Source organism: Anomaloglossus baeobatrachus, chromosome 3 (genome assembly GCF_048569485.1).
Source record: "Anomaloglossus baeobatrachus isolate aAnoBae1 chromosome 3, aAnoBae1.hap1, whole genome shotgun sequence".
Taxonomy (NCBI): Eukaryota; Metazoa; Chordata; class Amphibia; order Anura; family Aromobatidae; genus Anomaloglossus; species Anomaloglossus baeobatrachus.
This window is the reverse complement of record NC_134355.1, coordinates 20,736,363-20,749,861: the sequence shown is the minus strand read 5'-3', so window position 1 is coordinate 20,749,861 and position 13,499 is coordinate 20,736,363. Positions and strand designations below refer to the sequence as shown.

Genomic DNA, 13,499 nt, shown 5'->3' with positions numbered 1-13,499 from the left:
TGGAGAGAACGTTAGATTTGCAGCAAAAAAACAATTGATGTAAATTAAATTTCCTGGACAAATTCAGACCAGTCTGTAAATCTGAATAATTTGCAGGTTCACGCGTCAGATCTGAAGCTCATGGTCATAGCTGAGATTTCCTTTCCCCTGGGAAAAGTTTGAGTTTGCTGCCAAATGCTACTGTCGCAGGCGGAGGAGGGGACGCTGCGCTCTCCCACTGCTCGGGTCCGGCTGCTGCTGCTGCTGCTCGGTGGTGGCTCGAGCGGTGGGCCGGATCCCGGGGACTCGAGCGGCGTTCCTCGCCCGTGAGTGAAAGGGGGCGGTTGGGTGTGTGGTTTAGGGATATTGTCCGTGACGCCACCCACAGTTGTGGTGATATTGGTGACACCACCGCTGCTCTGGACGGGGATCCCGGGAGCGATGACAGGGAGCAGCTTGGATGTTGGTTCTCCCCTCCGTGGGTAGGGGGTTGGTTGTCCCGGGGCCCGGTGAGGGTTAGGGAGGACAGGCGGGTTACGGGGCCTGGTGAGGTGCAGGGTCGCGGGGGCAGCGCTGTGCCGCACGGCACGGTGGTACTCACTCAGCCAGTAATTCACACGGAGTCTCTGGTCAAACAAACAGCTGGATGGACGGGTCCCACAGACGGCTGCGGTGTTTCTCCTCCTGGCAGGTTGATGGTGACTGCCTTTCCCTGCACCTGTGTTGTGTTACGGTTCCAATGGCTTCCCACCAGTAACCCGCTCCCCAGCTTGGATGGATGCTGAAGGAGCCCCTTTTGCCCGCAGGCTCTGGCCCTGGGAACTGTAGCCTTGGCGGTGACTGTTTCCCTATGCCATGTGAGCGGTTGCCTTCAATCGGGTCTTGACTGCTGGGAAACCCCAGAGGTTCCCTTCGCTAACGAATTTGACCAGTTTTACGGCGACTCCTAGCCTGGTCGGGGTCCGTAAGCCCTGCCGGATGGTGCTGGCTTCTCTTTGCTCTCCGATCCGGTACCGTCGGGCCACCGCCCGTCCACGGTCCGTACGGTTCACTCCAATCAGCCTCTCCTGTGGAAGGTCACCACCGTCTGCCAACCTTGCTGTATGTGCCCGGGCCATGCACCCGGACACGGTCAGTCTCCGCTACCACTTCACTTCTCTCCAACTCAAAACTGATCTCTCATCTGACTCCTTTTCCCGCCTCCAGGACTGTGAACTCCTCGGTGGGCGGGACCAACCGCCTGGCCCACCCCCTGGTGTGGACATCAGCCCCTGTAGGAAGGCAACAAGGATTTTGTGTTTGGCTTCGGTGTGCCTAACCGGGGTGTGGGGTGTGTTGGTGTAGTTCTGTGACGACCTGGCTTGTCCAGGGCGCCACACTACTAACAACCGAGGTAAGGTGAATTGTTGGTTCCACCCTCCAGGAGCTTGGGATAGGGGACCTCATGTCCCGGAGGTCTTCTCCAGCCCCACCCCTGCTCCAAATTGTCAGATGGGCATTTACCTTCTATTCTTACAGCTTCGCGCTGGGGTTTGTGGGTTTTGGGTGCTTTACTCCATACCTTCCAAGTTTTGAAAAGAGGAAGGAGGGAGAAAGTTTGCGTCGCACATAGCGCGCTGCGTCAAGTTTTGTCCACACCCATTTGTCAGTAAGTGTCATTCAGCAGATGCCCCGGACTGTTCATTCATAGTCATAGCAGCCAGAATGTTCTTATATTTATGTGTCACTATATGACATGTTCCTCATTTGTGCCTATTAGGCCGTGTTCACACGTTGCATAAATTTATGTTTTTTTTGTGTCTGCCGCTGTCTACACCAAACTACACAATAACAATCTTCTCTGATTGTTCCATTTTTGCTGCATTTTTTTATGTCTTTTCTCCATTATTTAATGCGTTTTTGGTTCAGATGTGAATCTGCGTTTTTAAGTGTTTTATTGCACTGAGAAGCTTTTTCCTTAGGCTCCACATAAAAACGTCTAGAGAAAAAAAAGTGTGGCGCCCCTGAGTGTCAGGTGCCACAGGGTACTACATCTAACCCCAGATTACTGGAAGACCAGTGCTGGTAAACACCACAACACACACAAATACACACCATTTTCCCCAGACTGGGTGACAGACTAGAGACAGAATTGATGGATGGCCACCTATAGGCTGCGACGCATCCAATCCACTAGTCAGAAACCTGTGAGGAGAGGGGCTAGTCAGTGGAGTGATGGGAGACGGACATCTTGTCAGACAGAAGTCAGTTGGACATTCAGTCAGAAGTCAGTACACAGACGGAAAGTGTAAAGTGACTGATTGAGTAAAAGGAGTACAGTTGCCAGGGAAAGTACGGTGTTGTACTCACTGGACCGAGCACAGGCGGGGTGCAGAGCCCTAGTTCAGGAGGACGCTACAAGCTCACTTGATAAATCTGCCTGGTGAGGGGACCATTAAGGACCTTACCGACATTAGTTGTCGCGGGCAGGGAGGACGCCGCCGCTGCGCTCACTAACGCTCGGGTCCGGCGCTGCTGCAGCTGCTGCTGCTCGGTGGCTCGAGCGGTGGGCCGGATCCGGGGACTCGAGCGGCGCTCCTCGCCCGTGAGTGAAAAGGGTGGTTGGTTTGGGGGATTTAGTCCGTGACGCCACCCACGGGTTGTGGTGAAGATGGGCACCACCGCTGCTGGTGAAGGGGATCCCGGGAGCGATGGTAGGGAGCAGCTGGGATGTTGTTTTCCCCCTCCGTGGGTTGGGGTCGGTGGTCCCGGGGCCCGGTGGTGTGACGGGGAGGCAGGGTAGGTGAGGTGCAGGGTTGCAGGGACAGCGCGGCGCGGTGCTGGATGGCACGGGTGTACTCACTCAGTAAGAGATGCACAAAGTCCTCGGTAAACCAAACGGCTGGATGGACGGGTCCCGCAGCCGGCTGCAGTGTCTCTCCCCGGACAGGTGATGGCGGCTGTCTTTCCCTGCACCTTTGTGTACTTGTTTGACTACAGTGGATCCCCAACGATAGTCCGCTCCCCGGTGTATGGATGCTGGAGGAGCCCGTTTGCCCGCAGGCGCTGGTCCTTGGGTCTCTAGCCTCAGGCGGTAGCTGTATACCCTCACGGTGTGGGCTGTTGCCTTCTGACGGGTCTTTGGCTGTTAGGAAACCCCTGGGGTTCCTGTCACATTCGGATTTGACTGTTGACGGCGACTCCAAGCCTAGTCGGAGTCCGATGGCCCTGCCTGTGTGTGCTGGCTTCACTTCGCTTCCCGGTCAGTACCGGCGGGCCCGATCCCGGTCCTACGGTTCCGCATCGATCCACCACTCCTGCAGACAGCCACCACCATCTGCCAACCTTGTTGTCAGTGCCTGGGCCACAAACCCAGACACTCTTCACTTCAACCTCCTCTGCACTCACTGCACTCCTGGACTCAACTCCTAACTTTTCCCGCCTCCAGGCCTGTGAACTCCCCGGTGGGTGGGGCCAACCGCTTGGCTCCACCCCACCTGGTGTGGAAATCAGACCCTGGAGGGAGGCAACAAGGGTTTTATGTTTGGCTAATGTTACTGTCTAATGGGGGTGGGGGTGTTTGTGTGTTACCTGTGACGACCTGGCTAGTCCAGGGCACCACATTAGTGTCCGGGGTACAGCAGCAAAGAGGGAACCTGGAACGGGGACAGAGGTCCAACCCACGAGAGGTTCAAGCTGCCTGCCATACAAGCCAGGACTGTGACAACAAGAGGGGACCCCCAAAACGCTCCAGACCACGGGGACCCACCAACTACAGACGGGTGCATTGAGGTAAAGCTCACCAGGTCAGTACACTGGCACTGGAACAAAGGGAATACCGGACAACCTAAGGCCCAGATTGGTAGAGACCAGCACAAGTCCAAACCAGTGAGTGAAGCACAAGTTAACATGCAACCCCTGTGTTTTCTGAATTCTTCCTACACCTCTGCATCTGTGACGCCCTGGACTAGCCAGGTAGTCATAGTTAGGCCATTGCACAAACACCCATCCCCAAATAAGGTGACAGCAGCCAACCTACTAAACCCTAGACACCTCCCTCTGGGTTTGATGTCCACACCAGGTGAGCGGAGCCAGGCGGATGGCCATGCCCTACGAAGAGTTCACATGCCCAGAGGCAGGAAAAACCCGTTAGATTAAGTTTGGAGGTTGAGGAGTAGAGTTCAAGTACAGACCTGTGTCAAGGTCTGCTACTGTCTAACAACAGTGTCCTGGGTAGGAGCCCGGGCACTTTGGTTAGGAGGCAGACGGTGGTGGCTGTCTGCAGGAGCCGGGAAGACAGCCCGGTGGAACCGTAGGTAGCCGAGACAGGGTAATGGCCCGCCGGTACCGAACCGGGGAACCAGCTGGAAACCGGAGCACAAGTTGGGGTTACTCAGACCCTTAAACGCGGTCCCGAATCTACCGGACCCCGTTAATTAACTGATTGAGGTCTGGACTTTAGGTGCTTTCCCGCCCAAAGTCCCGAAAGAAGGCAACAGCCCACCGATTCCAGATAATGGCCACCGCCAAGGGCCAAGAGGTCCAACGGGCTAGCGCCTGCGGGCAAACGGGCTCTTCCGACATACACGCCGGGGAGCGAGACTCCCATCGCTGAAGCGCAGCTGTCCATTTCTACAAAAAGGTGCAGGAGAAAGACGGACACCATCAACCCGTTTGGTGACCGAAGCAACCGGCTGTAGGCACCGACCATCCTCCGTTTGTTTTACCAGAGACTCCTGTGTATTTGTCAGAGTGAGTACCACTGTGCCTGCGGGCCACGCACCAACACTGCACCACATCAACCGGGTCCCGGGGCCACTACCCCCTGCCCACGGAGGGGTTAACATCACAAGTTGCCCCCAACATCTCCCCCGGGGAGCACTGTAACCGGCAGCGGTGGTGCTACATTCACCATGACCCGTGGGTGGCGTCACGAACTCTAATCTAAACAAAAACCCCTTTCAACACGCCAGCCCCCCCTTGCAGAGCGACGTGACCCCCGGTCCGGAGGCGCTCGAGCCACTGACACACGAGCCCGGATTCGAGCGGCTCAGCTGCGGCCAAGTGCGGGGTGGTACACATCGACTCTTCTGGCGTCACAAACAGGATTGAACCAGTCCACTTACCTGTGGAAGTGCGCCTTGAAGTCAGCGGTGATCTGTTGCGAAAATTGCGAAGTCCGCCATCTTGTGGTGCGAAAATTCCCGCCAAAGCCGTCTTCCCCGCAGAAAGGGCACAAAAGCGAAGCCCCGCTGTTATGATCTGGAACCATGGAAGACCACCACAAATCATTGGCAAAAGATGACAAGAGCATTGGCAACTAATCTGCACCGCGAACCCAGCCGGAGAACTAACTATCCTAAAGGTAGGAAAGATGAATAACTCTCTGCCTCAGAAAATAGACAAGAATAGCAAGCCCCCCACATTCAAAGACTGCGGTGATATAGGAAAAACACAATACACAGGTAGATGACAGGATTAGCAAAAGGTGAGGCCCCCGCTAACTAAAATAGGAAAGGACAGGAAAGGGACTGATGGTGGCCAGAGAAAAACCCTGCAAAATACCAACTTCCTGATAGTACAAACAGGCCCTCAGATCGCTCGATCTGAACTCCGTCCTATACCAGGTGCCCTTGTCATACCAATGAACAGAAAACAAGAATCATAACAAAGTCAACAAGCCACAAACACATGGACCCAGAGGAGCTATACTCCACACAGAACTGCAGGGAGTTCCCCAACAATCCACTGAGGGGGAAAATCCCTGCAAGCAAATAAACTGAAACCAACCACAACAAATGACAAACCCAGATAAACAAAAGAACCAGACAATAAATAAAGAGCAAGCACTTATCTGGGGAAGATGTGGTGTAGAGCAGGATCAAGCAGGCTAAAGATACAAAGAACAACTGACATCCGGCAACAGCCTGCAATCAGACCAGTATGGGGAGATAAGGTATGCACACCAGTGACTATGTAAGGGGAATACATGAAATAGCAGAAACTGCTGTGTGAATACTGACTTAAAAAATCCAATAGCTATATGTAAGAGTGAAAATGTGAAAAATGGAATCTGCATTACTGCCATGAACATATGAATCAAGAGAAATTTAGCTACTGAATTGATCAATGCAATAGAGCCCCAACACTACGCCAAAGTATTTCTCTACGTTGGGGTCCCTAGCTTGTGTGTGTCCTCTCATGCAGTTAAAAAACTTACCGTGTATGGGAAGCTGAGACCCAGGCTATTTATGCGTATGATATGGATTGGCAATAGGTGTGGTTGGGGAGGGTTCACAAACGAAAAACTACTAACAATAAGAAATAACGTTTGGAACTCCATTCTATGTCTGAACTGGGTGCAAAAACCTAAAAAAAATCACTATGTTAGTAGTTTTTCGTTTGTGAACCCTCCCCAACCACACCTATTGCCAATCCATATCATACACATATATAGCCTGGGTCTCAGCTTCCCATACACGGTAAGTTTTTTAACTGCATGAGAGGACACACACTAGCTAGGGACCCCAACGTAGAGAAATACTTTGGCGTAGTGTTGGGGCTCTATTGCATTGATCAATTCAGTAGCTAAATTTCTCTTGATTCATATGTTCATGGCAGTAATGCAGATTCCATTTTTCACATTTTCACTCTTACATATAGCTATTGGATTTTTCAAGTCAGTATTCACACAGCAGTTTCTGCTATTTCATGTATTCCCCTTGCATAGTCACTGGTGTGCATACCTTATCTCCCCCATAGTGATATTTTTTTAGGTTTTTGCACCCAGTTCAGACTTAGAATGGTGTTCCAAACGTTATTCCTTATTGCAATCAGACCAGGACTTAAATAAGCAGAGAGTTAGCAAAGGAAACACCCACTGCACAACACACCTGGTCCAAGTCCAAACCATTCCTGGCCACCAGAGGGAGCCTCCCAGCAGCCAAAACATAACTAACATTCACAACACCCCACTCCCTGGGAACAGTGAGTGTCGGAGAGCACGTGGCTGCAAAAGAAGCCGTGCAGAAGGTGTGCTGTGTAAAGACCAAGGGGGAGCGGGCGAGAATGGCGGCATGTAACATCACAAGCTGCCCCCAACATCTCCCCCGGGGTGCCCTGTAACCGGCAGCGGTGGTGCCTACATTCACCACGACCCGTGGGTGGCGTCACGAACTCTAATCTAAACAAAAACCCCTTTCGACACGCCAGACCCCCCTTGCAGAGCGACGTGACCCCCGGTCCGAAGGCGCTCGAGCCACCGACACACGAGCCCGGATCCGAGCGGCTCGGCTGCGGCCGAGCGCGAGGCGGTACACATCAATATACTACAACTGTGGCGCCCTAGACAAGCCAGGTTGTCACAGGTACTGCAACAACACACCCCACACCCCGGTTAGGCACATCAGCTGCACACACAAATCCTTGTTGCCTCCCTCCAGGGGCTGATGTCCACACCAGGTGGGGTGGAGCCAGGCGGTTGGCCCCACCCACCGAGGAGTTCACAGTCCTGGAGGCGGGAAGGGAAGTCAGTGTAGTTAGGGAGAGTGAAAGTGAAGGAACAAGTAGTGGTAGTTGAGGAGAAAGAGCAGACTGACCGTGTCCGGGTACGTGGCCCGGGTACATATGGCAAGGTTGGTGGCCGTCTGCAAGAGTGGCCTATCGACGCGGAACCGTAGGGCCGGGGCTGGGCTGTGGCCCACTGGTACCGAACCGGGGATTGAAGAGAAGCCAGCACAAACCGGCAGGGCCTACGGACCACGACCAGGCTTGGAGTCGCCGTTAAACTGGTCAAATCCGTTAGAGACCGGAACCTCCGGGGTTTCCTAGCAGCAAAGACCCGACTGAAGGCAACCGTCCAAACTGAGAAAGGGAAATACAGCTACCGCCACAGCTAGAATTCCCAGGGTCAGAGCCTGCGGGCAAAAGGGGCTCCTCCGGCACACATCCAAGCTGGGGAGCGGGTTACCGGTGGGAAGCCATCGGGACCGAAGACACACAACAGGTGCAGGGAAAGGCAGCCACCACCACCTGTCCGGGAGTAACCACCGCAGCCGGCTGCGGGACCCGTCCATCCAGCCGTTTGTTTTACCGGAGACTCTGTATTCATCATTGGCTGAGTGAGTACCACTGTGCCGTCAGGCACTGCGCTGCCCCCGCGACCCTGCACCTCGCAAACCCTGCCTCCCCCGACACGTCATCGGGCCTCGGGACCACCAACCCCCTACCCACGGAGGGGAGAGAAACATCCCAGCTGCTCCCTACCATCGCTCCCGGGATCCCCGTCAACAGCAGCGGTGGTGCCCAACCTCACCACAACCCGTGGGTGGCGTCACGGACCAAATCCCCAAACCGAACTACCCCCCTTTCACTCACGGGCGAGGAGCGCCGCTCGAGTCCCCGGATCCGGCCCACCGCTCGAGCCACCGAGCAGTGGCGAGCAAGCAGCAGCCCAGAGCCGGACCCGAGCGCGGTGAGCGCAGCGCCCCCCTCCCCGCCCGCGACACAACCACCATTATCCTCCCGTGGGACCTAGCTCTACTTGCGGAGAGCCATAATATCCAAGCTGCTCAATACCACCAGCCCCAGCAGTGAGAGACTTTGCAGCGGCGGCTTCTCCTATATAGCCACATACCACAAGTGGCCTCACGAAAAACACTTTATTTTCCCTTGTACAATCCCCTTTTTAAGTGACCCCCAGGGTCATGGAACCGGGCAACGGGCACCCGTGATACGTCCCACTGAATACAAGGCCCGGGACCGAGTAGCCCAAAGCCATGGGGTGCGTCAGCAGCATCATACTGTTTGGAGGGTTGGAGGGCTCTGTGATGAGCATCATGCTTTGAGGGGGATATCGGGGGCATCTACTGTGTTTGAAGCATCAGACGGCATCATATTGTGTGGGAGTGAATCTACTATGGGAGTATTACAATGAAGAAGGTGCATTGTGGGTGTCATGGAAAGTGTATCATACTATGTGGGAAAACTAGTGGGCCTGACCAGGAGAATTTTTTTTGGGGGGGGGGGGGGCACATACTGTATAAAGGACTGGGCAAGGTTGGGGTTAGTGTAAGATACAAATTCTGGAGTCATGCACCGACGTATGTGTCCCTCTTTCCGAGTTGGCATGTCGTGATGGCGCATACTCCGATACCTATGATGCTGTCCTGCTCCTCTGGGTGCATTGCTCTCGCTGACTATTATTTTGACTCATGTTCAATTAGACGATATATTTCAACCTGACAAAGTTAAAACCCCCCAAACTGAAGTGACTCAATGTAATAACTTCTCCGGTGCAAGAAAGAATTACGACTCAATCTGCGGGGACTTTACTTAATAACCGAGCTCCTGGAATTTGACAGAAATAAAACCATCAAGCACCGTGCAGAATGCGCAGGAGCCTCCATGAGTCAGAGGACGAGGCAGGAGAGAGAAGGTCCATGTGCACCACATGGCCACAAAATTACATTTCTCTTCATTCGTTTGGTAACAGCTTCTGGCAATTCATGTTTAGGACTAATTAAAAAAAAAAAACACATCTAAAACCCGGGCGCTGTGCTCCTCTAATTGTGCTCCTCTAATTGTGCTCATATTTCTCTCCCCAGAGTTACATGACGACAGACTCATTACATACAATGTTGTCAGCACGTCAATATCCCAGATTAGTGTCACCTGGGGCAAAAATTACCAGGATTTACAGCACTTGGGTATAGAAAGTCCGAGCTCTGATTGTTGCAATGCAAAAAGCAAATCGGAACGCCAAGAAGATACAAAGACACATAAAAGCCGACGCACGGGACCCGATTCATCAGAGCCGCTTTCCTTTGTCACATTCCTATTTTCGTCATTTGCTATTTGTTGATGTGCCAAATTCATCAAAATCGCTCATGCGGTTTATGAATTTGGCGCAAAGTACAAAAAAATGGGCTTCATTACTGTCATGATCCGTTTTGGACAGTTTTTGAGCTAAAAGTTCCATCTTGTTGTAAAACTTGTAACTTTCGAAAAAGATGTGCATAAAACTACATCAGGGTCGAATGGAGGGAAGAACAGCAAATTGTAGGACTTTAAAAAGTGGCAATTCATGAACATTTGGAATTGTTGAACTCTGCCCACAAAAGAAAGAAAAATGACTTGCGAGCATACACAATAGACATAAAAAAGGCGTAAGTAGAATAATGAACTGGGTGCAAGAAACAATAAGGGGCAAAACACACAAAACTCGGCGAGAAAAAGGCACAAAGGCTTCAATGAATCAAGGTCAAGCTGAAGGTTATACAATGGACATCACAGTCCCCTGATCTGAAAATCATTGAAAATCTGTGGCTAGACTTCAAAAGAGCAGAGCATGCAAGACGAGTCAGGAATCTCACAGAACTGGAAGATGTCTCCAAGGAAGAGAAGTGCATGCAAGACAAGCCTGGAATCTCACAGAACTGGAAGATGTCTCCAAGGAAGAGCAGTGCATGGAAGACGAGCCTGGAATCTCACAGAACTGGAAGATGTCTCCAAGGAAGAGAAGTGCATGCAAGACAAGCCAGGAATCTCACAGAACTGGAGACGTCTCCAAGGAAGAGAAGTGCATGCAAGACAAGCCTGGAATCTCACAGAACTGGAAGATGTCTCCAAGGAAGAGCAGTGCATGGAAGACGAGCCTGGAATCTCACAGAACTGGAAGATGTCTCCAAGGAAGAGAAGTGCATGCAAGACAAGCCAGGAATCTCACAGAACTGGAAGATGTCTCCAAGGAAGAGCAGAGCATGGAAGACGAGCTAGGAATCTCACAGAACTGGAAGATGTCTCCAAGAAAGAGCAGAGTGTGAAGCCCTGGTGCCGCCAGGCGGTTACACAGTTTAGGCCCCCGCACAACACCTTCCCTCACAGGGTTAAACCTTGCCAACCAAATCCTAGTCACCCCCCCCAGGGTAGGAAAGGCACACCAGTGGGCTGGACCAGGCGGATGAGAAACGCCCACCTAGGGGTCTAGAGCAGAGGTTCCCAACTCCAGTCCTCAAGGCACACCAACAGTGCATGTTTTCAGGATTTCCTTAGTATTGCACAGGTGATAATTTAATCACCTGCAAAGGTGCTGAATCCAACACCCATGCAATGCTAAAGAAATCCTGAAAACATGCACTGTTGGTGTGCCTTGAGGACTGGAGTTGGAAACCTCTGGTCTAGAGAACCCGGGGCGGGAAAACAGTCAGTTCAGTTAAGTTTTTAGTCAGGTAAGTCAAGGTCAGTGAAGTGGTAGTAGGAGTGTGGAGGAGAGGAGATAGATTTAGCTCAAGTTCACTGGCGCTGAGGTTGGAGCCCCGGGGTATTGGCTAGGTGACAGACGGTGGCCCGTGTCTGATAGGAGACGGGAAGACGGCAGCCGGAGATCCGAGGTGGATCGGGGCAGGGTTGGAGCCCGCCGGTACCGACACCGGAGACGCAAACCGGAAACCGTGCACAGAGCGGGTACTTGGACCCTGAAGCCAGGACCGGAACCAACGGCCTAGCTAATTAACCAATTGAGAGCAGAATTATAGGTCCTGTCCCAACCAAAGTCGCAAAAGCAGACTACCAGCCACAGAGAGGGATAGGGCAACCGCCAGGGCCCAGGAGATCCCACGGGTCAGCGTCAGCGGGCACGGCTCCCAATTAAAAATACCAGGAGCGGACTCCCGTGTTCCACACTGGGAAGTCCCTTTTTTCAAAACACAGTGCATAGGAAAGTGACCAGACCATCATCCCGGGTGGGGGGCCGGAGTACACCCGGCCGCGGCTGCCGGCCACCAGCACCTTGGTTAACCATTGGACTTGTCTGATTTCTTTAAGCGTGAGTAAGCCGAGACTCCATGGTCTGACCAGGCACGCCGGCCCCTGCCATCACCGTCCCCTGCACCGAGTCACCAGGCCCCGGGGCAACCATCCCTACCCACGGAGGGGTTAACATCTAGCTGCCATCCCATCGCCCCCGAGTGCCCCACAACCGCAGCGGTGGTGTCCCACTTCACCACACACCGTGGGTGGAGTCACAGACTGACTACGGCAAATCCCGTACAAACACTCGCTTTTCATTTGAAGTGTCCTCGTGACCCCCGGGTCCGGAGAATCCCTCGAGCCACACTACGGGTCCGGATCCGAGCAGCCCGGCTGCTACCGATGTGTGGCGGCACAAGAGCATGGAAGATGAGCCAGGAATCTCACAGAACTGGAAGATGTCTCCAAGAAAGAGGAGAGCATGCAAGACAAGTCAGGAATCTCACAGAACTGGAAGATGTCTCCAAGGAAGAGCAGTGCATGGAAGAGGAGCCAGAAATATCACAGGACTGGAAGACGTCTCCAAGGAAAAGCAGTGCATTCAAGACGAGCCAGAAATATCACAGAACTGTAAGATGTCTCCAAATAAGAGCAGTGCATGCAAGACGAGCCGGGAATCTCACAGAACTGAAAAACGAGCCAGAAATCTCACAGAACTGGAAGATATCTCCATAGAAGAGCAGTGCATGCAAGACAAGCCAGGAATCTTACAGAACTGGAAGATGTCTCCATAGAAGAGCAGTGCATGCAAGATGGGCCAGGAATCTCACAGAACTGGAATATGACTCCAAGAAAGAGGAGAGCATGCAAGACAAGTCAGGAATCTCACAGAACTGGAAGATGTCTCCAAGGAAGAGCAGTGCATGCAAGACGAGCCAGACATCTCACCGGACTGGAAGACGTCTACAAGGAAAAGCAGTGCATGCAAGACGAGCCAGACATCTCACCGGACTAGAAGACGTCTCAAAGGAAAAGCAGTGCATACAAGACGAGCCAGAAATATCACAGAAATGTAAGATGTCTTCAAATAAGAGCAGTGCATGCAAGACGAGCCTGGAATCTCACAGACCTGGAAGGCGTCTCCAAAAAACAGCAGTGCATTCAAGACAGTGCATGCAAGATGAGTCAGGAATCTCACAGAACTGAAAAACGAGCCAGAAATCTCACAGAACTGGAAGATGTCTCCATAGAAGAGCAGTGCATGCAAGACGAGCCAGGAATCTCACAAAACTGGAAGACGTCTCTACAGAAGAGCAGGACATGCAAGATGAGCGAGGAATCACACAGAACTGTAAGATGTCTCCAAGGAAGAGAAGTGCATGCAAGACGAGCCAGGAATCTCACAGAACTGGAAGACATGTCCATGGAAGAATGGATGGAAATCCCTCAAACAATAATTGAAAGACCCTTGGCTGCTACAAAAAGCGTATACAAGCTGTGATACTTGCTAAAGGGGGTGCTACTAGGTGCTAACCATGCAGGGTGCACAAGCTTTTGCATCGGTCCATTTTCTTTTTTAATTAAGTTAAAAATATAAAAAATGAAAATATTTTTTTCCCCTTAAATACAAAGGAAATGTATCATCTATAACCTTACACCTTTTAGAGATAATCTCATCCTCAAATTGCCTAACTGTTCACAATAACAGGAATTTTGACCAGGGGTGCCTATAGTACAATGTACAAAAATATAGCTATAGTCCTTAGCCTTTGCAGACATTAATTTATAGATTA

General features: G+C 52.2%; 1 long non-coding RNA gene across 1 annotated transcript in view; it reads right to left on the bottom strand.

Moving 5' to 3' along the window:
• The window catches only part of LOC142294874 (uncharacterized), a 97,859-nt gene that overhangs the window by 34,293 nt on the left and 50,067 nt on the right, over window positions 1-13,499 (bottom strand). Inside the window, exon 2 of the long non-coding RNA XR_012751313.1 lies at window positions 5,085-5,220. This is a non-coding gene — a long non-coding RNA (uncharacterized LOC142294874). The remainder of the gene's footprint in view (window positions 1-5,084; window positions 5,221-13,499) is intronic.